The 25,058-nt window shown below is 40.7% G+C and overlaps 2 long non-coding RNA genes and 1 pseudogene across 3 annotated transcripts; 2 read left to right on the top strand and 1 right to left on the bottom strand.

The window, feature by feature from the left end:
• Positions 1-1,719: 1,719 nt before the first annotated feature.
• On the bottom strand, positions 1,720-9,854 carry LOC147357297 (uncharacterized). Its single transcript, XR_015141751.1, has 3 exons — positions 8,747-9,854; positions 6,434-6,550; positions 1,720-2,028 (listed from the first exon to the last, which is right to left on the bottom strand). It is a non-coding gene; the product is annotated as an uncharacterized LOC147357297 (long non-coding RNA).
• On the top strand, positions 2,035-2,860 carry LOC147357299 (proline-rich nuclear receptor coactivator 2-like; annotated as a pseudogene). The gene has a single exon (XR_015141749.1). The product of XR_015141749.1 is annotated as a proline-rich nuclear receptor coactivator 2-like (transcript).
• On the top strand, positions 6,443-8,895 carry LOC147357298 (uncharacterized). Its single transcript, XR_015141757.1, has 3 exons — positions 6,443-6,576; positions 6,975-7,077; positions 8,760-8,895. It is a non-coding gene; the product is annotated as an uncharacterized LOC147357298 (long non-coding RNA).
• Positions 9,855-25,058: the final 15,204 nt, after the last annotated feature.

The following is a 25,058-nucleotide window of genomic DNA, read 5'->3' as shown; positions in this document are numbered from 1 at the left end:
GAGAGGCTGTGTTCCCTAGGCAGTCCACAAAAGTGAGTCCATATTTGTACATTGATGAGAACGACTACTCTGACTTGGCTAAGACTTCTCTCACTTCATTTTACAATCGCTGCAAAATATACAGAAGTGATTAATGATACATGCTTGGTGTGTGCAAACACCTAAGGATCCCCACTGTTAACCACAGAGGTATACCTTAAGTTTGGTGGTCTCAGCAGACCTCACAGAATCATGAATTCTTCAGGTCAATAGAGTTTAGAAACATGGCTGACTATCTTTCATATCAATTCAGGAAAGCCCATGCCATCATTCAGGGGCCCACTTACTTCCATTCAGGGGCCCACATTTCCATGAAGGAAATTTCTTAGTCAACTGCAGGTATGTAATCTGGTTCCTTCTGCTTTTGTGGCTTTCTGCATCATCAGGCCTACTTGAAGATTTATTGTAGCAGGTCTGAACACCAGATTGCCTCTGCTGGCTTCAGTGGACCAGCTTTTTTTTTTTTTTTTTTTAATTAATTTTATTCTATTCTCAAACTTTACATAATTGTATTAGTTCTGCCAAACATCAAAATGAATCCACCACGGGTATACATGTGTTCCCCATCCTGAACCCCCCTCCCTCCTCCCTCCCCACACCATCCCTCTGGGTCGTCCCAGTGCACCAGCCCCAAGCATCCAGTATCGTGCATTGAACCTGGACTGGCATCTCGTTTCATACATGATATTTTACATGTTTCAATATAAAATACATGTTTAATATAAAAATGGAGCATATAGGTAAAATTTCCCCTAGCCAAGTAATTTCAGAATCTCTGGTAATTTCACCCACATCGATAATTTAGGCCTAATCTAGAATTTAATCTTTCCTATTTGATCCAGCACCATCAGAATATCACTTGGGTATTCCATCTTATTTTTTCCATAATAGAAATTAGCAAAAATCTGAGTTTATAAGTGGTTCTGATTATAGTTGTATTTTTACAAACAACAGAGGGCAGAGGGCAAGTGAAGAACTGACTTACTCTTGCAAGTAAATTGTTGTAGGAGCTTCAAGTAAGGCAAGATAGATTCACAAGAAGAGAAGCAGGGAAACTTTCTTTAGTAAGGGAGGCTCAGAATATGCTAGAGATTCGATACACGATCTGTTTCAATCCGGGGGTAATGTTCTTTTCCAGACAGGTGCAATTTTCACTTTTAGAACTGGGGAATCTGTGAATTCAACTAATATAGTTTGGCAATCAATAAGATTCAACTTTCGGTTTGGCTTTATCTACCTTAGTCCAGTAGCTGCAAAAGACAAGTTTTTTTTAAGTACCATCATAGAAAGTTTTTTGTTTTCAGCTGATCCTTGGCCAGCAATTTAGGACTCTGAGCTGGACATTCTCTTTCTTTAAACTATCCAGCAGTAACCACCCACTTGTAGATTTCTTCAATTCCTTGTGGCTTTCATATCATTTTATGTCCGTTGCCACTTGTTTCTCTGAAGTCTTACCTTTAGTGAGCGCTTTCAGATACCATTCTGGTTAGAAGTTTGCCACTGTACGGCATGGGTTCCCAGAGTTCTGTCCTTTAATACTTGAAGGATTTTTCTTGCTGTCACACAGAGCATCCAAATGATGATAGCTTCCTGAGAGGCTTTGGCCTGCAGTTGCTCCTGTCATTGGTTTCTATATGAATTAAGGTTCTTGTTATAAGCAACAGAAACAAATTCAAACTATTTTAAGCAGAAACTAGTATTTTTTATTTAAAAAAAAAATGCACTGAGTAGATCATAGACTCTGCAGAAGCCAGAGAATCATATTTAGGGGAGGTCAGTTGAGACATTGAGGTGGCCAGCAGCTAGCTCGTGGGTGCCATGCCTCGTCTCTCCCTGGAAGGGGAGCGGGGCTTTGAAGCCAAGCAGAAGCCGCCACCGCCGTAGCCCTGGGCTTGAAATCACTAAGACTTCTGTCAAACTTGTGTGCTGAGGAGACTCAGATGTTGGCCTCAGCTCCTAGGCTGAACTCAGCAGATCAGCCCATGAAAACTGTATTGAGACAAAGGAAAGGATCTGTCAGAAAGCAACATCTATTATCCTGGGCACGGCAGCAAAGAAGAGGACAGGTAGTGGAAATCCTGCAATCGGAAAAGCAACTTAAAGGTGACAAAGAAGCTGAAGATGGGTGGTGGAGAGAGGTATAACACTCCAGCCCCTCAAACTAGAAATGTTAGTAAGAACCAACAACAGCTTCATAGACAGAAGACCAAGGATCAGAATTCCCAGATGAAGATTGTTCACAAGAAAAAGCAAAGAGGACATACTTATAATTCATCATCAGCTGCATGGCAGGCCATGCAAATGGGGGGAAGAACAAAAATTTTCCAAACAATCAAAACTGGAACTCTAGCTTATCAAGTCCCACCGTACTTTTTAAGTCTTAAACTAATCAGAACTATGCCGGGGCCAAATTTAGTGAGCCACCACCACCAAGTGTTCTTCCTAAACCAGCAAGCCACTGGGTTCCTGTTTCCTTTAATCCTTCTAATAAAGAAATAATGACATTTCAACCTAAAACCTTACATAAAGTACAGGTATAAAATGAGATAAAGTACTAACATTTAAACTTAGTCATATTTAAGGATAACTGGCAATTGTTTCAGACCAAATTCACTAGGGAATTAATCTGTAAAACTGATTAACGTAGAAAATATAATTAGACTTCATCTTAATTGTTTTATGGGCACTGTGATGATAGAATCAGTACAGTTTAAAATAACTGAATTATGGATAATTATATTTGATCTCTTTACTAGTGTTCTCGAGTAACCATACAAGTGAAACCATTCAAGTTTAGATTTGGGGAATTTAAAGGAATCGACTTTTTATATTGCTTGTTGGGGGAAAATACTAAAGATTATCATTTCATGGGTCAGCAGATTGACTTGTTAAGATATGGTAAATCTGATTATAAGCATCCAGTTAAAGACATACAAGGGTTGAAAACTATTTGAATCTTTGAGACATTATTGTCCTAGAGACACCTAAATCAGTATGCCTAAACCAGTAGTATGACAACAACCTGATGCACTGCCTAAAGAAAATGTGAATTTTTTTTTTTTAGAGAATAGTTGTATTTTAATGAACTGTATGGTGGTGAATGTGGAAAGGGCACTAGGGGCTATTTAGAATGAAACAAGTATACCCCATTGGCCCTGTTATGTGCAGTGGATGGGTGTCTGCCAACAAATGCACCAAAACCATTTTTTATAGAAACAGTATTTGGTGTTCAGAGTAGCTTTCAAAATACATTTTTGTATGATGGCACTGCACAAGCTATTCTGACAGTGATATGGCTTCAAATCATCCCTGCAAAGGTTTTTTAAAGTTGGGAGCTTTATAATGTGAAAGTTCTACATACCTAGGAAAGAGCCATGTAGATATATGTAATAAAATTGTAGCATATGTAAAGTTTTGTTGGCATTTATCCTACAAAAATATAATATTTTAGTATGAATTTGCTGAATGTAAGACATGGACTCTTTTATACTATGGCCTAATTTTAAAGGTCAAAAAAACAAACCAACCAACCTGTTTTTAAATTTTGCCCTTGTGCTGAAGTGCCAGTGTATGTATGTTATAATTGATCTTGCTGTAAACTATATTTCAAAGTAAATCCTAGTGTAAGAAGTTTTATATAACTGAAAGGTTTTAAGCTGCTAAAACACTTGCTATTTTTGAGAGTATGGGGTTATTTTTTTTCCTTAAACCCAAAGATGGGGTTATTTTTTTCCCTTAAACTCAAAGATTAACTATTAAGCAGTCCCTCCAACCTTTAAGATTCCTTTTGGCTTTCAACAACTTGTGTGGGGTTATTTTTTTTCCTTAAACCCAAAGATTAACTATTAAGCAGTCCCTCCAACCTTAAAGATTCCTTTTGGCTTTCAGCAACTTGTGTAACCTATGAGTATAGTGTACAACATCAGTGTACTTTTTTTTCTTGTCAACAGGTGCAACCCAAGAGACCAACTTATTGCAAAAGATGTAATTTCTTGCATAATACCTTGATAATATGTTTTGCTTACTTTAAACATGCTAATTAAAACAGCCATCCCAGTAGTAAAAGTAAAGTGTGTGTATGGGGTGGAGGGATCTATTTTCTAATTTGGCAGATTTTTTTTATACTTTTAAGCAGAATGGCTAAATTGTTTCTCCAAATAAATTGAGGTGAGATAGTACTGTCCAAGTCAAATGATGTTATCCTAAAAACAAATTTTATATAGTACTTAATGTACATACATGAATTTGAAGCATGAAATTAAAAAATAAAATTGTTTCTTCCCCCCCAAAAAAAGAATCATAATATTTAAGGGTTGCAGATGAGCTGGGAACCATGCCCATAATAATGCTACAGAGGGAATCTGCTGGGCACACAAATTGCAACTTGTACCACTAACATCAAGTCTTGCATGCGTGCCAAGTTGCTTCATTCATATCCAGTTCTTCGTGACCCCATGAACTGTAGCCCACTAGGCTCCTCTGTGAGTCTCCAGGCAAGAAACCTGTAGTGAGTTGCCATTTCCTCCTCCAGGAGATCCTTCCGATCCAGGAACCAAACCCATGTCTCCTGTGGCTCCTGCATTACAGGTGAATTCTTTACCATCAAGCCACAGTCCTGAATATTCATTGGAAGGACTGATGTTGAAGCTGAAACTCCAATACTTTGGCCACCTGATACTAAGAGCTAACTCATTTGAAAAGATCCTGATGCTGGGAAAGATTGAAGGTGGGAGGAGAAGGGGATGACAGAGGATGAGATAGTTGGATGCCATTGCCGACTCAATGGACATGAGTTTGAGTAAGCTCCAGGAGTTGGTGATGGACATGGAGGCCTGGTGTGCTGCAGTTCATGGGGTCGCAGAGACATGACTGACTGAACTGAACTGAACTGAGCCACTGGGGAAGCCCTAACATCAAATCTTGAACAAGGACAAAAAATGTGTCTTTGCTGCCTCTGGAAGTGGTTGCCAAAACCACCATTGTGTCTACCTGTACCAGAACAGAGGCAGTGTGATCTCTACAGCTTTGTATCACTAGTTTCCAACACAAAGTCCTAGAGAGAGGTATCTAATAGGGAGGATCTTGAGTCCTCCACTCTAAATGGAAGACTGTCCTACTAGAAAAGGAAATATCCAACATTTTCAGCTTCTGTACTGGTGATGGGGGTTTGCAAATATAAGAAATAGTGCTTGGATGCTGGGACGTGAAAAGGAATGACAAATGATGAATTAAGCTCATGATATCAATTGACATTTACAAAAAGAAGAAATATCTCTCTCAAATTCCTCAGCAGTAGAAAGGGCATTCAAGGTCTCCATTTTATTTACTGACCTACACTGTATTTTTTATTCATCTTTCCTTATTTGCACTGAGTAGGACAGTATTCTTGCCTGGAGAATCCCAGAGACGGTGGAGCCTGGTGGGCTGCCGTCTATGGGGTTGCACAGAGTCGGACATGACTGAAGCAACTTAGCAGCAGCAGCAGCAGCAGCAGCAGGACAGTAGGAGTAAGAGGATTATTTTGAAATCAAATGATTATATTTCCTTCGGTTTTTGTGCTTTACTGATATACTGAACCTATGCCATTTTCGGGATATTCCCTGGTGGCTCAGACACTTAAGTATCTGCCTACAATGTGGGTAGGCCTAGGTTTAATCCGTGGGTCAGGAAGATCCCCTGGAGAAGGAAATGGCAACCCACTCCAGTACTCTTGCCTGGAAAATCCCATGGGTGGAGGAGACTGGCAGGCTATAGTCCATGGGGTCGCAAAGAGTCTGACCCGACTGAGCAACTTCACTTCACTTCACTTCATGCCATTTTCAAGTATTATATTTTATACAGGTTAATTTCAATTCTTTTTTATTTCTTCTATGTTAAAATAGTTGAAAAACAGCAGAGTCATAAAATAAAATAATAGAAACACACTCTTTATTTTTGTTATTTTTTAGTACAATATCCTAAGCCTTCCCGAGTGTGCTTTGCTTTGTTTCAAGCAGAACTGATGATGGTCCTGTCTTTATGCAGGAAATTGAATTTAGTAAGTGGCAGCTGAGCCACACAACGAGTCCTTAAGTGGCAACCCATTTCTAACACTGAGCCTCTAGACATCATACTAATCCTGGCAATATGAGAGAGAGCCAGATCAAAGCCCATTTGGAGAAAGAAAGAAAATAATCCCAAACTGCTCTTTTGATGTCACATTAGGCCATTAATATACATCATGTCTGTTTAATTTAAAACTTCTGACTAGTGCTGGTATGACTTAATTGCACACCTCTTGAGATCCAGCATTAAGTTACTGTGTGCTTGGATGGGAAACATGATTTGTGCCATAGTTAATGATGAGGTTTAGAGTCAAGTCCAGAGTCATGCATTCTCTGTACTCTTCACTGACCTGACTGCATGTCTCTCGTAAATAACATCTTCAGCGGATGAAGGGACCATAAATCTGTCCCACGATGGGTCTCTCCACCCTGTTCCACTCTCTTCCTGGACATTACCTTTTGATTCCCTGGAGTATAATGAGAAGTCTGTTGAGTAAGTGTCTTTCTTCTCTCAGTGGGCTGTTCATTTCCTTCCTGCTCTTACTCAGGCTTATGTTAGGGAGAGTAGGGTCGTTTGTTAGGGTATTTTGACAGTATTTTTAAAATAAATCCATAATTCAGACTCTGATCTCTATTTATATTCTAAGTACTTTTATATCATGTTCCTTTATTTTTTCGATTATAGAAAGTTTCTCTAACAGATTTTATCAGGCTTTGTGCAAAACCTGGAGGAGTTGAAATAATTGAAAAAATTAAAGAAAATATCAGGCTTAAAAATTATATAAAATGGCATCATAAACTTGTTTACCTTTAGCCAACTTGGGAAATGCAGAAATGGCATATCAGATTTTAGCAGAAGCTATCTCATGTTTTAACCTCTTATCTCTATAGGCTAGCCGAAGAAGCAGTCATAAATTTCTAGAAAGAAGCTGGAAGGAGAAACTAAGGGTACTACAGAGCGAGTAGACTTAATGTGAACAGTTCTAAGTCAGAGGTAAGGATCATGCAAAGCTGGTGTGTATGTGTGGGAACTGGCAGTCTTGGGAAAGGGACAACCAGTGTGAGATAACCAGCATGGTCTGAAACCATGAGCCTCATATACAATACATAGGTGTTTATACACAATTAGGAGGGGAAAAAAAGAAAGAAAAAAGAGAAAGTTCATAATAACTTGGCACTCTTCTCTCAGTCCATAAAGGTAGTATAAACTTTAGATGAGCTCCTTTTATTGTTGGAGAAAGACTGATAAGGACCAGACACAATGTCAAGGTTGGTTAGATTTTCTAAAGGTCATTTAGTGAGCTCTGACTGAGATTAACATATTAGGTTAGAGCATCTTAAATTTCTCCCAAACAATCTCAAGGAAAACAAAAATGAACACATATCTTTGGCAACTGGAGAGACAATGCCAGCACTGCAAGCAAAATTTTCTTTGAAATGCTCTGTTATATCCTAAAAATTTGTACAAATGTTGCATTCTATACATACTGTGTATTTTAATATAAAATATTTAAGTTAAAGACCATTTAGCAAAATCAATTCTCCCAGAAATTGTGTCCCATTAGTCTATGATTTTGCAAAGCCCATAGCCCATTGCCAAGGGAATCTCTGAGAGGGCCACATTATCCATTTGAGAAGCAGATGAAGAGCAATTAGCTCAATTTCAAATGTTGTATCTGAAAATATTGTGATATTCAGTTAAGTGTATTCAACCATTTAGCCAAATATTTTAATAACCTGTAGAAACCCAGGGAATATAATTGTAAACTTTGGCCTGCTCTGTTCTCAGTTGAACAAACCAAGCTTTGCATGACTCCTTTCCAGCAGGAGATGCTTAGTTCAATCACAGACATTGCTCTCGCAAAATTTGATCCAAATCTGGAGTTAGTGTTAAATGACACCATGTGTTTCCTCTGGTTAAATAAGGTCAGTAAATTATTATGTTCCTTTGTTTCAGAAAACGAAGATATTTTAGTCTTCTCATGTTGAAAGAACACTAATTGTGAATTTAGAAATTTGGAGGAAGAGTGGGGACTCTAACTGCATTTGCCATGCCTGCTCATTTTGCCTTTAGAGTTCTGGGGTATTTGAGGAGTTACTATAAAGAAGCAAGTCTACTTTTCTTATGGCTTAAAACATGTCCAAAAATGTTTTGAGAAATGACAGACAGTATTGTTAAATAGGCATACAACGTTCGGCAACATTATTTGAATATTTAAGTTAAAATTTAAAAATCATCTACAGCTGAATGTTAGAGATGAGGGCAAACATGATTCCTTTCTTTGAGAAACGAAAACTCAACACTTAGCCCTCCATGATCATTAAAAGTCTACCACCTAAAATTAATATCCCTATAGTACCCAATATGTATGGAGTACTGCATGGAAATATGTGGAGAAGGAAGGAATGTTAAAGATGAAAATCTGTTAACTGAATACAAATAATTTAACAGTTCCAGAATTCCTAGAATAACTGCTCTCAATGTAAGTGTGGGTTAAAGGTGGAGAGGAAAGAATGGTAGATGTAAAATGCAAGAACTGGCAGTTATTTGGCTCAAACATCTATCCTGAGAGACTTCAAAATATAAAAGATAAAATTAAGGAAGTGTTGTCCCCTTGTTTCCAATGCCTCATACTTTATCTGAATGCATCTTCTTGTCTGACCTGTTCTCCACAGTCAAGGAAACAATCCACACGATGAAGACGCTTTCCTTCCTGACTACTGAAGGAACTTCTTTCCACAACCATACTTCTAAGTGCCAGGGACTATGCCGACAAAGTAACAACAATGTTTCTGGCCTAAGGTTTCCCAGCCTCATGGGGGAGATAGATCAAAAAACATCTACTAGGTAAATTGAAAATGTGAGTCCTCTCCCTGAGGTGGTGTACAGGGTGTTGTGGCACAGATCCAATAGTAGGTGCTTAAGAAGGAAATGCAGAGCAGACACAGAACGGAGGCCTCAGGTTCCAAAACGCCCGGCGAACTTCCTGATGAGACGTCGAGTTGGCATCAGAAGGGGCAGAGTGTATGTGGCCTTGACTACTGCGCCACGGTGGGCTTGCTTCACACACGGTGGGCTCTCAGGGACTGGGACAAGGTCAGTTTCAACGGATGAGAACAAGAAATGCAGAATATGGAGAGCAGCTTCCAGTTCAGGCCGAGGAAAACATTCTCCAAGGAAGCACCAGATTCCTGAAACATGTCCAGCCCTTGTGGAAAAGATACAGTTTGGGCCGCAGTTCAAGTAAACTTCTGAGGAGCTTCAAACGCTCGGACTTGGCAGTTCAACTCAAACGGCTTTTCCAAGTTCTTCCTAGGCAACTGCCACTTCTAAGGCAAAGTCATTGTTTACAGCCTGGCGGAGTCGGAATCTTGTCGGAAAAACAAACTTGTCGTGACAGTTGGGGTTTATAACCACCCTCGGACTTCACAAGAGGCGAATCTGAGGAGCTTCCAAACTCGTCAGCCGGCTACCTGACGGCTTTCCGGCGGCCCTACGTGCATCCCTCTGTGAGGCTGACAGGGGAACCGGGGTCTCGAATTGGCTAGCGACTCATTTTCGGGGAACACCGGCCACGCCCCCAAGCCACCTGGAACTGCAGCGTTGCCTTTTTCCACCGCATTTTCGCAGAGTAAAGCCAGTGGGGTCCGGCCCGCCCCTCCGCCCCGTCACCCCAGGGTTCGACCCGTGGTCCCGTCCCCTGCCAGGCACGGGGTAGGCGGGGCATCCGGGCAGGGGTGGGGCCCCGGGGAGGAGGAGCGGGCCGGGCCTGCGCACTAATACCAGTTGGCACTGGGGGTGGGATGTGGGTTCAGTCCCGGAAGCGGGGTTAGGGCCACCAGCGCTTTAGGCAGGCAGAGAGCAGAGCCACACCGCTTGGGAAGCGAGCGTCCTAGCCCTAGACTACAGACTCTGTGCTCCTTCCTACCTGACTTGCCCCTCGCTCAGGAGACACGGGTTCGATTCCTGGGTCAGGAAGAGCCCCCCCTCCCCGCCCCACCACCGGAGGAGGAAATGGCCGCCCACTCCAGTATTCTTGCCCGAAAAATCCCATGGACAGAGGACCCTGGCAGGGTACAGCCCTGGTCGCAAAGAAAGTGAAGTCGCTCAGTCGTGTCCAATTCTTTGCGACCCCATGGACTGTAGCCTGCTAGGTTCCCCTGTCCACGGGATTCTCCAGGCAAGAGTACTGGAGTGGGTTGCCATTTCCTTCTCCAGATGATAAGAAAAAAATTGTCTAAATCACTTCCGTGCCTAGCATTGGTAGGTACTTTTCACTCTTAAGTTTTCTTTACACATTCAAAAACTACCGAAGGTCTACTAGTTTTCAGGCACTGGGGGTGTAATGAGAATAACCCTCCAGAAACTTGGTCAGTGACGAAGACAAGTGAAAGGGCCGTGGGGAATGCAGTGATGGCAGGATGGCAGGGCGGTCCGGGAGTACCCGAAAAAGGCACCTAAGCCAGTTTCAAGATGTCAGGGGAGGCTTCTGACTGGGGACAAAAAAATCAGAAGGCGCTGGCCAAGCAAAAAGGGCTGAGGAGGGTAAAGAGGCTACAGTTAGAGAGAGATGGGATTGATGACTAAAAAAAGAGATGTACAACTTGAGAGTTGCGAGTTAAGTTTTATTTGGGACAAAATGAGGACTGCAGACCCGGAGGCAGCATCTCCGATAGCTCTGAGAGACTGCTCCAAAGCAGCAGTGGGGGAAAATCAGTATATAACGTTTTGGTGAAAGGAGAATTCAATAACATGAAGCACTCATTTTACAAAAGGTTTTTTGTTAGTCATGAGGGTCTGATGTCACCATGAAGGGATTTAGTGCTTCTCTAGATATGAGGAGATGCAAGGATTGAGATCATAGAATCTGTTTCTAAAATCAGTTCAGTTTAGTCTCTCAGTCGTGTCTCACTCTTTGCGACCTGATGGACTGCAGCATGCCAGCCCTCCCTGTCCATCATCAACTCCCAGAGCTTAATCAAACTCATGTCCGTTGAGTCAGTGATGTCATCCAACCACTCATCCTGTCGTTCCCTTCTCCTCCCGCCTTCAATCTTTCCCAGCATCAGGGTCTTTTCCAATGAATCAGCTCTTCACATGAGGTGGCCAAAGTATTGGAGTTTCAGCTTTAGCATCATTCCTTCAATGAACACCCAGGACTGATCTCCTTTAGAAAGAACTGCTTGGATCTCCTTTCAGTCCAAGGGACTCTCAAGAGTCTTCTCCAACACCACAGTTCAAAAGCATCAATTCTTCGGCGCTCAGCTTTCTTTATGATCCAACTCTCACATCCATACATGACCACTGCAAAAACCATAGGTTTGACTAGATGGACCTTTGTTGGCAAAGTAATGTCTCTGCTGTTTAATATGCTGTCTAGGTTGGTCATAACTTTTCTTCCAAGGAGCAAGCGTCTTTTAATTTCATGGCTGTAGTCACCATCTGCAGTGATTTTGGAGCCCAAGAAAACAAAATCTCTATTTCCACTGTTTCCCCATCTATTTGCCATGAAGTGATGGGACCAGATGCCATGATCTTAGTTTTCTGAATGCTGAGTTTTAAGCCAAAATTTTCACTCTCTTCTTTCACTTCATCAAGAAGCTCCTTAGCTCTTTGCTTTCTGCCAAAAGGGTGGTGTCATCTGCATATCTGAGGTTATTCATATTTCTCCTGGCAATCTTGATTCCAGCTTGTGTTTCTTCCAGTCCAGCATTTCTCATGATGTACTCCGCATATAAGTTAAATAAGCAGGGTGACAATATACAGCCTTGATGTACTCTTTTCCCTATTTGGAACCAGTCTGTTGTTCCATGTCCAGTTCTAACTGTTGCTTCCTGACCTGCATACAGGTTTCTCAAGAGGCAGGTCAGGTGGTCTGGTATTCCCATCTCTTTCAGAATGTTCCACAGTTTATTGTGATCCACACAGTCAAAGGCTTTGGCATAGTCAAGAAAGCAGAAATAGATGTTTTTCTGGAACTCTCTTGCTTTTTCCATGATCCAGCAGATGTTGGCAATTTGATCTCTGCTTCCTCTGCCTTTTCTAAATCCAGCTTGAACATCTGGAAGTTCACGTTTCACATACTGTGGAAGTCTGGCTTGGAGAATTTTGAGCATTACTTAGCTAGCATGTGAGATGAGTGCAAATGTACAGTAGTTTGAGCATTCTTTGGCATTGCCTTTCTTTGACACTGGAATGAAAACAGACATTTTCCAGTCCTGTGACCACTGCTAAGTTTTCCAAATTTGCTGGCATATTGAGTGCAGCACTTTCACAGTATCATCTTTTAGGATTTGAAATGGCTCAACTGTAATTCCATCCCCTACACTAGCTTTGTTTGTAGTGATGCTTTCTAAGGCCCACTTGACTTTGTATTCCAGGAGTCTGGCTCTAGATGAGTGATCACACCATCATGATTAATCCTTTCAAAAAATTAATTTATTTATTTTAATTGGAGGCTAATTACAATATTGTAGTGGTTTTTGCCATACATTGACATGAATAAGCCATGGGTGGACATGGGTTCCCCATCCTGAACCCTCCTCCCACCTCCCTCCCTATCCCACCCTTCTGGGTCATCCCAGTGTACCAGCCCTGAGCACCCTGTTTCATGCATTGAACCTGAACTGGTGATCTATTACACATATGGTAATATACATGTGTCTCTCAAATCACCCCACCCTCGCCTTCTCCCACAGAGTCCAAAAGTCTGTTCTTTATATCTGTGTCTCTTTTGCTGTCTCGCATATAGGGTCATCGTTACCATCTTTCTAAATTCCATGTATATATGTATTAATATACTGTATTGGTGTTTTTCTTTCTGACTTACTTCACTCTGTATAATAGGCTCCAGTTTCATCTACTTCATTAGAACTGATTCAAATGCATTCTTTTTAATAGCTGAGTAATATTCCATTGTGTATATGTATCACAGCTTTCTTATCCATTCATCTGCTGATGGACATCTAGGTTGCTTCCATGTCCTAGCTATTGTAAACAGTGCTGTGATGAACACTGGGGTACATGTGTCTCTTTCAATTCTGGTTTCCTCAGTGTGTATGCCCAGCAGTGGGATTGCAGGGTCATATGGGAGTTCTATTCCCAGTTTTTTAAGGAATCTCCACACTGTTCTCCATAGTGGCTGTACTAGTTTGCATTCCCACCAACAGTGTAAGAGTTGACTTTTCTCCACACCCTCTCCAGCATTTATTGTTTGTAGACTTTTTGATAGCAGCCATTCTGACTGGTGTGAGATGGTACCTCATTGTGGTTTTGATTTGCATTTCTTTGATAATGAGTGATGTTGAGCATCTTTTCATGTGTTTGTTAGCCATCTGTATGTCTTCTTTGGAGAAATGTCTGTTTAGTTCTTTAGCCAGTTTTTTGATTGGGTCGTTTATTTTTCTGGAATTGAGCTGCAGGAGTTGCTTGTACGTTTTTTGAGATTAATTCTTTGTCAGTTGCTTCATGAAGATCTTTTTGGTATAATTCTTCTGGGTATTCTTGCCACCTCCTCTTAAAATTCCTAAAATCATCCAACTATCTGGAGCACAGAGTGCCTCACTCCACCCTGAATGCCCTCAGGGGTTATTGAACAGCTATAGCAGAATGGGGTTCAATCTCCATACAGACAGATGGCAAATGCCTTTGTTGTTCAGTCGTTGGCAATACTCTTGGTAAGTGCCAATTTGTAATTGATATGGCCCCCTTGTAGTCATAAATCCGACCATACTTTGGGGGGCACTTCATGACCATTTTGTCCAACATTGCTGGGAAGGCTTGTTCCCAGTTATGAAAAGGTTTTTGTTGTTAGGGCACTCAGTGTGCTATTACTGGACTAGGTCTTAACAGTCAAAGATCTCTGGACACCTGTCTTCTAGTTATGGTCCAGGGAAGTATTTCCTTTTGTTGTATCTTCCCATATCTAGAGTTACATTATTACAATCATTGATCATATATCGAACTATGCATTTGATCAACTGCTTCAAGTCTAATCATCATTTTCATTGGAGGCTCAGTCATACACTTGGTAATACAAGAAATAATAATCTTGTGAAATAAGCAAAATATAAATGGTATAGTTAATAACATTACTGGAATTAAAAGTAAATATTTTAGCCATGAGCCTCCCACACGAAACCAGTTTGTGTTTTTTTTTAAGATCATCAAGACTAGGCAATGAGTCACTTAAAGCAGAAATCTGATTTTTCATGTAGTTCATCAAATGTGTTAAAGGATTTATCAGGTATGAAAATATAGCATTCACTTTGAATTATGGCACAAAAATCTCCTGAGGTGCTGTAAGGTGTCAAGGGCCTTGCAGTTATGTAGCACTGCCTTTCTCATCATAGAGATCTCAGAATTCAATAGGCTAACGGCCCAGTTACTATCACTTGAAGCTTATGAAAGTTGTTAAGCCTTCGATATGGCCTATTGTATTCTCTGAACCCACTGAAGGTGTGTGTGTGCAAACACACACACACACACATGCGTGATCATACCAGTAGAACACAGATCCTTGACCCACTGGGATCATACCAACTGTAGATTGGTTGTGGTTACCTCTAATTTGTTAACATGTATGACCTTAAATTCATGGGAATCCCAGGCTACACCTTCGTATCCATCCCTGTAGATGTGAAGGCCATAAATTAGTGCCACAAATCCACTGAGTTACATACCAATCACTCTTTCTAAGGGTACTAATAGACATAGTTCATAAAGTACCCAGTCTTGTCTCATAATTTCCAGGTTGATCATTTTTAGTGTGATTTTACCCTTCCCAACATAGAGGAGGGGCGGCAATACCCAGTTGTGAATGTGACTCATGATAGAAGCAAGGTCTGATGCTCTAAAGAGCAATATTGCATGGGAACCTGGAATGTCAGGTGCATGAATCAAGGCAAAGTGGAAGTAGTCAAACAAGAGATGGCAAGAGTGAATGTCAACATTCTAGGAGTCAGTGAACTAAAATGGACTGTAATGGGTGAATTTAACTCAGATGACCATTATATCTACTACTGTGGGCAGGATTCCCTTAGAAGAAATGGACTAGCCATCATGGTCAGCAAAAGAGTCCGAAATGCAGTACTTGGATGCAATCTCAATAACAACAGAATGATCTCTGTTCATTTCCAAGACAAATCATTCAATATCACAGTAATCCAAGTCTATGCCCCAACCAGTAACGCTGAAGAAGCTGAAGTTGAACAGTTCTATGAAGACCTCCAAGACCTTTTAGAACTAACCCCCCCCCAAAAAAAAATGTCCTTTTCATTATAGGGGACTGGAATGCAAAAGTAGGAAGTCAAGAAATACCTGGAATAACAGGCAAATTGGCCTTGGAATACGGAATGAAGTAGGGCAAAGGCTAATAGAGTTTTGCCAAGAGAACGCACTGGTCATAGCAAACATACTCTTCCAACAACACAAGAGAAGACTCTATACATGGACATCACCAGATGGTCAACACCGAAATCAGATTGATTATATTCTTTGCAGCTAAAGATGGAGAAGCTCTACACAGTCAGCAAAAACAAGACTGAGAGCTGACTGTGGCTCAGATCATGAACCCCTTGTTGCCAAATTCAGACTTAAATAAAAGAAAGTAGGGAAAACCACTAGACCATTCAGGTATGACCTAAATCAAATTCCTTATGATTATACAGTGGAAGTGAGAAATAGATTTAAGGGACTAGATCTGATAGAGTGCCTGATGAACTATGGACGGAGGTTCATGACATTGTACAGGAGACAGGAATCAAGACCATCTCATGGGAAAGAAATGCAAAAAAGGAAAATGGCTGTCTGGGGAGCCCTTACAAATCGCTGTGAAAAGAAGAGAAGCGAAAAGCAAAGGAGAAAAGAAAAGATATAAGCATCTGAATGCAGAGTTCCAAAGAATAGCAAGGAGAGATAAGAAAGCCTTCCTCAGCGATCAATGCAAAGAAATAGAGGAAAACAACAGAATGGAAAAACTAGAGATCCCTTCAAGAAAATTAGAGATACCAAGGGAACATTTCATGCAAAGATGGGCTCGATAAAGGACAGAAATGGTATGGACCTAACAGAAGCAGAAGATATTAAGAAGAGGTGGCAAGAATACACAGAAGAACTGTACAAAAATATCTTCATGACCCAAATAATCACGATGGTGTGATCACTCATCTAGAGCCCGACATCCTGGAATACAAACTCAAGTGGACCTTAGAAAGCATCACTACAAACAAAGCTAGTGGAGGTGATGGAATTCTAGTTAAGCTATTCCAAATCCTGAAAGATGATGCTGTGAAAGTGCTGCACTCAATATGCCAGCAAATTTGGAAAACTCAGCAGTGGTCACAGGACTGGAAAAGGTCAGTTTTCATTCCAATCCCAAAGAAAGGCAATGCCAAAGAATGCTCAAACTACTGTACATTTGCACTCATCTCACATGCTAGTAAAGTAATGCTCAAAATTCTCCAAGCCAGGCTTCAGCAATATGTGAACCATGAACTTTCAGATGTTCAAGCTGGTTTTAGAAAAGGCAGAGGAACCAGAGATCAAATTGCCAACATCCGCTGGATCATGGAAAAAGCAAGAGAGTTCCAGAAAAACATCTATTTCTGCTTTCTTGACTATGCCAAAGCCTTTGACTGTGTGGATCACAATAAACGGTGGAACATTCTGAAAGAGATGGGAATACCAGACCACCTGACCTGCCTCTTGAGAAACCTGTATGCAGGTCAGGAAGCAACAGTTAGAACTGGACATGGAACAACAGACTGGTTCCAAATAGGAAAAGGAGTATGTTAAGGCTGTATATTGTCACCCTGCTTATTTAACTTATATACAGAGTACATCATGAGAAACGCTGGGCTGGAAGATGCACAAGCTGGAATCAAGATTTCTGGGAGAAATATCAATAACCTCAGATACGTAGATGACACCACCCTTATGGCAGAAAGTGAAGAGGAACTAAAAAGCCTATTGATGAAAGTGAAAGAGGGGAGTGAAAAAGTTGGCTTAAAACTCAACATTCAGAAAACTAAGATCATGGTATCTGGTCCCATCACTTCATGGCAAGTAGATGGGGAAACAGTGGAAACAGTGTCAGACTTTATTTTTTTTGGTCCAAAATCACTGCAGATGGTGATTGCAGCCATGGAATTAAAAGACTCGTACTCCTTGGAAGGAAAGTGATGACCAACCTAGATAGCATATTCAAAAGCAGAGACATTACAAAGGTCCGTCTAGTCAAGGCTATGGTTTTTCCTGTGGTCATGTATGGATGTGAGAGTTGGACTGGGAAGAAAGCTGAGCACTGAAGAATTGATGCTTTTGAACTGTGGTGTTGGAGAAGACTCTTGAGAGTTCCTTGGACTGCAAAGAGATCCAACCAGTCCATTCTGAAGGAGATCAGCTTTGGGATTTCTTTGGAAGGAATGATGCTAAAGCTGAAACTCCAGTACTTTGGCCACCTCATGCGAAGAGTTGACTCATTGGAAAAGACTCTGATGCTGGGAGGGATTGGGGGAAAGAGGAGAAGGGGACGACAGAGGATGGGATGGCTGGATGGCATCATTGACTCGATGGACATGAGTCTCAATGAACTCCGGGAGTTGGTGATGGACAGGGAGGCCTGGCGTGCTGCGATTCATGGGGTCGCAAAGAGTCGGACACGACTGAGCAACCGATCTGATCTGATCTGAGGTCAGCAGGCCTCTCTATAGACCAGTCCAGCTTAGGGGCCTTTGGAAGTGGGATTTAACCTGAGTCAGTTTCCCTTCGACTTCACTGGGAATGAGCTAGTTAAGAAGATAGAAAAGCTAGTTAAGCTGATAGAAAGGTCCTTCCATCCAGGTTGGAGAGAGTTCCTTAAATTATGTCTTCTTCCAGTCTTGGTTGCAGGTCACATGTGAGGCATCTGATCTTCATCCAAAGACAGATTACTGAGACAAGCTTCAGAAACAACCCTAGAGTGTCCTTTAATAATTAAATTAAAATTTATATTAATATACTCTAACAGCCAAGAATTATTCAGGAAATGAGTCTTAGTAGATACAGACCTCCATTAACAAACTGGGATTTAACATTCATTGAAACATCTTTTTCTGAAGACTTGTTTGTAATATAGGTCTGGTCTCAATAAACTTGGATTGATAATTTATTTAACCATAATTGATCATAGACTTTTTTGCTTTGCTGAGACTTTTTAGATTCTCAGACTGAACTTTTAAAATAAAACCTTTCAGGGCTAGGAAAGTCATGCCAAAGGCTTATCACAGATTTTGCCTAACAGATCTAAGTGAATTCTTCCCTTCTTAAGGTCTCCAAAATTCCTTGAGGTTTCTGTACCTGTTGTTGAGATAACCTTCCTAACTTATCTGATAAAGTTACTGGAAACTAAGAGCTTCCTATCTCTGGAGGGTTCAGATAGAGAAAAAAGATAAATATTTCAATTTGTTTATAAAATATAATTTTACCAAATTACTCTCATAGTTTGAGGGGAAGGGTTTTTTTTCTTACACCTGGAAAACAGATTCAAATCAGCAAGTTTTCAGATAGAAACCATAAAAGTTAAAAGCATATTCACCAGTTCAATTCAGTCCTTTTGTTAACCTTTGTGAAGTCATCAGGTTTTCCATTAGAATCCTTACCCAGTTCAGAAATTGGTATTTATTCAAAAGTCATTTTCATAAGTCTTCTTGAAGAGGAAGCATTTTTGTGAAACTTGGTTAGAGCTATGACAATATTTTGAGATAGTAACTAGCATTATGCCTGATAACATTTTATCCAAACATATCAGAATTTTAGGAACTCCATATAGTTTCTAGGATATCTATATTAGTAACATTTACCAAACAATATAATCCAAGACTTATTACTCACTTGACAATACTTCCCATGTAATTCTATATACAAAATGAACCTAGTGTAATATCTCTCTTTGGGATGTTTCAGGGGCCCTCAGAAGCATCCCAAAATTAGCTAGAAATCTTCTTCATTAGAATGATTTAGGAAGGTTTGTCAACAAATATCAAAAAGGTTTAGAACATTCAGTCAGATGGGACTATAGGTCATTGTGAAACAATAGCTGTTCAGTTAGCCAAAGCAACAATAAAGGATTTCAGAACAGATCATTTAAGAGATAAAGAAACTTAAATCTATTGTCAAAGGCAGTTCAATATCTGAAGAAAAGACGTCCTCTTAACAGAGAGAAAAGCTAAATTCAAGTTTTGTCACCAGCTTACTTTATTTAAAAGGTAAACTTAATTAACTTTATTTTAAACTTAGTTCTAACCATGTACAAAAGTCTTTCCTCATGGTTCACTTTTCACAAACCTTCACTTTCTGTACCCATTACTGTGTTCTTCCATCCTAAAAAGTCACTTTTTAGGCTTACTTCCTTTTCCTTTCACAAAGTACAATTCCATTCCTCATACCTTCTTTACCGAAAACACACTTCCTACTTCCCTTAAACAACTGAGAACTGACTTTTATATTAGCATTTTATAGATTGGTGAGCATAAATACCAGTGATAATTGCTAAAACCTTGCTTTCTTAGGGAAAACATTTTAGGATGGCACCAAACATCATATATTTTTGTCAGGCGAGTGTATGCTCCTCTGTCTCGTCACAACAAAGATTTGGAGTGACGGACATTAAAACCCTCAGGTCTTGGACAGACCGTGTTATAGCTGTTAGATAAATCAGTGTTACAGCTCTATTTTATTTAGAAAATAGCAAGAGAATACATCCTCAAGGTGTGAGGGCATGCCGACTCAAAGATGCAAAGAGAAGACAGTGGGGGAGCGTGCCAGCCTGTGGGAGAAAGAAAGAGAGAAGTGCTTTGGCTCCTCTTTTTATATGTTCTTTTCCTTCCCCCGGGCCTGCCCTATGTAAATTGGGCTAGCCAGGAGTGCTGTTTGTTCTACCTGAGGTCCTCACTCAGGTCCTAGGACCTTCCTTTGACCTTTCTTTGTTCTATTTTCCCGGGCTTTTCCCTTCCTTGTGTTTTAGCCACCGCCATTTTGGACTCCTGTTTCCTATTCTAACTACCTAACATTTTTAATCCCAAATCTCTTGAGTTTCTCTGTAAGAGGAAATTAGTGTTTAGCAGTAAATGTTTCAAAATCTTATTTTATTTGGAAATGACTTAGCTATTCAGTAGACTTCCAACACTTAGTTTAGCACAACCCTTAGAAGTTCAAGTTACCCCATTCTGGAGAGGCTATTTTAGACACATATTCCTAAGAAGCATAATTATTTTTAATAGAGTCTATCCAAAGGCTCATATCTCATTTATATTTTTAGAAATTTCTTCACTTGAGGTAATTTCCTTGCTGACAAACTTGTAAAAAAATATAATAATATTTAACATATTAAAACTAGGTATAATGAAAATATTCTGCTTAATTACTCTTAGACATGTCTACATTAGTTAGATCAACAAAAAAAGACTAATATCAGGTATTTAATACTGAATATTTCCCAGTTCATGTGAACCTGAAATTCATTTAGTTTCTCTTGTATTTACAATTATTTGATTTGTACGTTTTTTTTTTTTAAGGCCAATTAGATTAGAGCTCATTTACAAGCTGATCTCAGCAATCAGCAATATTATCCAAAAAAACAAAAACACACTGAGACATACATATATCCAAATAGACCCAAGAGATCCTATAGCTTTGTTTTCCAAACTTAGTCATGAATTAAAAAAATCATTGGAATAAGATTTTAAAAGGCTTCCCCCGCCCCCACCTCCTTTTTTTACTTTTGGTTTCAGGAATTAGTGGTAGTCTAGATAAGTGACCCAGAGAGCTCTGATCTAAAGGTATAGGAGGAGTTATTTCCTCAGGGTAAGAATTCTTAAAGAGATAATTTTTTTCTTCAAGCTTCCTCTGGAGTCTACGGATTTTTGTGACCACATTGTCAAAAACCGTATTTTTCTGTAACCATAGTTTTATAGCCAAAATTTAAACAAGTTAGCGCTCAACTTGGCCCTGATAGCAAGGGCAGATTGGTCCCAGCAGCGATTGTCCCTCTGGGAAAATAGGAGTCTTGGTTTGATCAGCCCCAAGCTGTTGATTACAGGAGGAATTCCTGGACATAAGGGAACTTCAGCCCATTTTCCTATCATATGTCAATAAAGATCTAATATTTTTAGGCCATTTTTCTTGTCATTGGATCATAGCTATAGATTGACCAGTCCAAAAAAAAAAAATTTTCCCGGGGTTCCCAGGTGGAGTGTGGAACCTTAGAGTGAGCAATTCCCATATTAAATTGAGCAGTTTGTACCAGATGTCTGTGCGCTCAAACCAAACCAACAAAACCAAACTGAACCAGAACTTCACCAGCCAGGAGTCACACTCCAAATGAAACAAAAGGCAAAGAGATGCCCAGAAATCAAAAGCCAAGTAACACGAGTGCCCCCAAAAGATGGGAAAGTGATGCCCAGAAAGCCAAATGGCATAAATGCCAAACGTGACTTCCCAGTTCCACTAGACCTGTGACCTGGCAAAGTCAGTGCTAGCAGCCTTTTTTAGTTCTGAAATAGTTTCGAGCAATTTCTTCCTGGTTTCCAGCAAAGAAGTTACTCTCTCATTTCCTGTTTTAGAAGCTTCTAGATGCCAGTCAAAGTAAGCATGGCTGGCCTTTTCTAATTGTGTCAGCAAAAATATCAATTTTGGAATATCAAAAGTACTCCAATTTGGCCATTTCAGGTTGCAATCTCTTTTAGTATAATTTCTCCAATTAACTAGGTACTTTCAAGTATGAGCTCCATATGTATTGTACATGAATCTGGCTGGAGTGTTAGTCAGAGGCTGGCTTCTGACACACCTTTGTTTCTGTTTTTGAGAGATTCTGTTTCCCATTTTAAGCCGAATTTGTCAAGGATAAAAATCACCAGTGAACTTGTGTAGTAGGCCCATGTGCTGCTTATGAGCTTAATTCCTCCAGGAGTCACCCCAGAGTCATTTCAGTTCATCTTATGTGCCTCGGATTCTGCTTCCAGCAATCTAAGACCACCTTGGCTGCTCAGGTGGCTGAATGGTCAGTTCTTAGGTGCGACCCTCGGATGAGCAAGTCTTTTAATTAATGAGTGGTTTTCCCTATGGGACCACTGCACGGTGTGAGGACTAGGCCTCTACCACTCCCATAAATTTCTCAGTCACCTGAGAAAACCGAAATTGGCTGGGAGTAGTCTTGTCCCTTTCCTTCAGAGAAAAGCTTTCATATTTTCCTCACTTTTATCCTGATAAATTCTATAATGGCAGTCAAATTGAGGAAAAGGGTCAGATCAGTCTCTTACTTAACCACTTAGCCAAGACCATTCAGTCCTCTACAACTGAGCGACCTCAACATCTTTCAGCCGAGCCCCAGGTATTCCTTGATTTTTTTCCCAATTGAACACCCCTACCCAGTTCCTTTCCACTGGGTGGGCGATTCTCCTGGCATCTTTCAGCCAGCCCCCCATGCAGTATCTTTTGACTGAATGGGAATTTTCTCGGTATCTTTCAACCAAGCCCTACTCAATGTCTAGACCATGAGTGGGTGATGCCCTGGATGTTTCACCCCCCAGTATCATTCCTCCTGGGAGAGGGCAGGTAACCTGCTCCACTGCCAAATAAAACTCAGAATCTCAACCAATACGGGAGATTCAAGAACCAGGATAGACTTACCCAAATTTGTCTGCACTCCCGGAGAAGGTGGATGGGTGCAAGGAGCCATTGCTGGTACCAAAGCTCTGGCTCCTCGTAGAGTCCAGTCCAAGGAAGGAAGTCCACTCTGGGTCCCTTCGTGGTCGCCATAACTGTCAACTTAAAAAAAGATATACAACTTGAGAGTTGCTAATTAAGTTTTATCTGGGGCAAAATGAGGACTGCAGCCCCGGAGGCAGCATCTCAGATAGCTCTGAGAGACTGTTCCAAAGCGGCAGTGGAGGAAAGTCTATATATAAGGTTTTGGTGAAAGGGGAGTTCAATACCATGAAGCACTCATTTTACAAAAGGTTTTTTTGTTAGTAATGAGGATCTAATATCACCATGAAGGGATTTAGTGCTTCTCTAGATATGAGGAGATGCAAGGATTGAGATCATAAAACCTGTTCCTGAAAACATCCAACTATCTAAAGACCACCTGTCCCACCAGATTCCCTGGAACACAGAGTGCCTCACTCCACCCAGAACTCCCCAGGGGTTGTTGAAGGTCAATAGCTATGGAAGCATGGGGTTCAATCTCTGTCGAGGCAGATGGCAAATGCCTTTGTTGTTCAGTCAATGCTTTTGGTAAATGCCAATTTGTAGTTGACAGGATGAAAGCAAGGACAGAGGGAAGTCAACTTCAAAGGTGAAAAAAATTGGCAGGGCCAGACTATGAAAGAACCCCCAAATTTTAAAATTTTAGTAGCTAGAGTTTTCTCTTGAAGGAAAGGGAAACCATTGAAGTATTTTAAGCAAGAGAGTTACATGATCTGCCTTGGATTTTAGAAAAATTCCTTTGAGTAGAGATCACATAGATGACAGGTACAACTTAACTTACACGTCCCTCATCATTAACAGCAACATTTGAGGGACAAATGAAGAATTCTTCTGGAGTCATAAAAAAACTATTCAAAATTTTTCAGGTCAGGTAAACCGGAGTTCTCAGAGACAGCTAACTAGAAGGATTTGTTCTTTCTCTACAAGTGGGACTGAGTTGGGCTTTAATATTCCCTCTATGAATGAGGCTTGGTTTCAAGGCAAATTTTATTATGCGATTGGAGAAAAAATTAAATTTTTTTATCTTCATTACTCAACTGCCTCCTGGTAAACTTGCCTTCTCCCTCACCTCCACATACTTGGCTACTGGGATCAAGAAGCAAGGAAGAAGTGAAAAGTGTTATCAGGCTTGCATAAGATCAACCCCTCCCTAAAGACCTTCTGAAGACAAAGCCAAATAAGGTGGTGTTGGGCAGGGTGGAAGCTTCAGGCTCAGGCTTGCAGGCTGTCTTGGGGGATTAGAAGCCCTGAACAAGTTAGAGGGGTTATTCCACTCCCTTTGTTTCCCATTAGGTGATATGTGAGTTGGTTATGTTTTTATTTCAATGATTCGCCCCTGATCATTGCTTTTGAAACAGCAGTTTACAGGATTAGCTAATCACCATACTGCCATCCTTGTTTAAACCCACTGTACTGTGATTTAATGTCAGATTGCTCTATGCCAACTTCAGGTGCTGTTCACCCAGCCCTAACCTTGCATGGGTAGGGTGACTTAGTGGGTTTGGGGAGGAGTTGTTTGGCGTCTTCTGAGAGATCCCCCAAAAGGAGGAGTTGTGAGAGAGTGAGTCATGTCAACATCAGCTCCTTTTTTATTTTTTAATTTTTCTAGTTGATTATATGGGACACAGTGCAGATCTGTGTCCCATATAATCTGGCATTCAGCAGATCTGTCCCATATAATGCAGATCTGGCATTCAGCCTTGAGCTGTTCCCAGTTTGTTCTGTAATCCAAGATTGTTTCTTCCATTCTGTTGTTGTTCAGTCACTCAGTCATGTCTGACTCTTTGTGATCCCATGGACTGCAGCATGCCAGGCTCCTCATGTCCTTCACCATCTCCCAGAACTTGCTCAAACTCATGTCCATTGAGTCAGTGATGCCATCCAACCATCTCATCCTCTGTTGTCCCCTTCTCCTCCTGCCTTCAATCTTTCCCAGCACCAGGGTACTTTCCAATGAATAAGTTCTTCCCATTGGGTGGCCAAAGTATTGGAGTTTCAGCTTCAGCATCAGTCCTTCCAATAAACATTCAAGACTGATTTTCTTTAGGATGGACTGGTTGGATCTCCTTGCACTCCAAAGGACTCTCAAGAGTATTCTCCAAAACCACAGTTCAAAAGCATCAATTCTTCGGCACTCAGCTTTCTTTACGGTCTGACTCTAACATCCATACATGACTACTGGAAAACCATAGCTTTGACTATACAGATCTTTATTGGCAAAGTAACGTCTC

Source organism: Bos grunniens, chromosome 15, assembly GCF_055505025.1.
Source record: "Bos grunniens cultivar Pamir isolate PY7600 chromosome 15, Bosgru_T2T1.0, whole genome shotgun sequence".
In the NCBI taxonomy this organism is placed as follows: Eukaryota; Metazoa; Chordata; class Mammalia; order Artiodactyla; family Bovidae; genus Bos; species Bos grunniens.
This window is presented reverse-complemented; position numbering and strand designations above follow the sequence as displayed.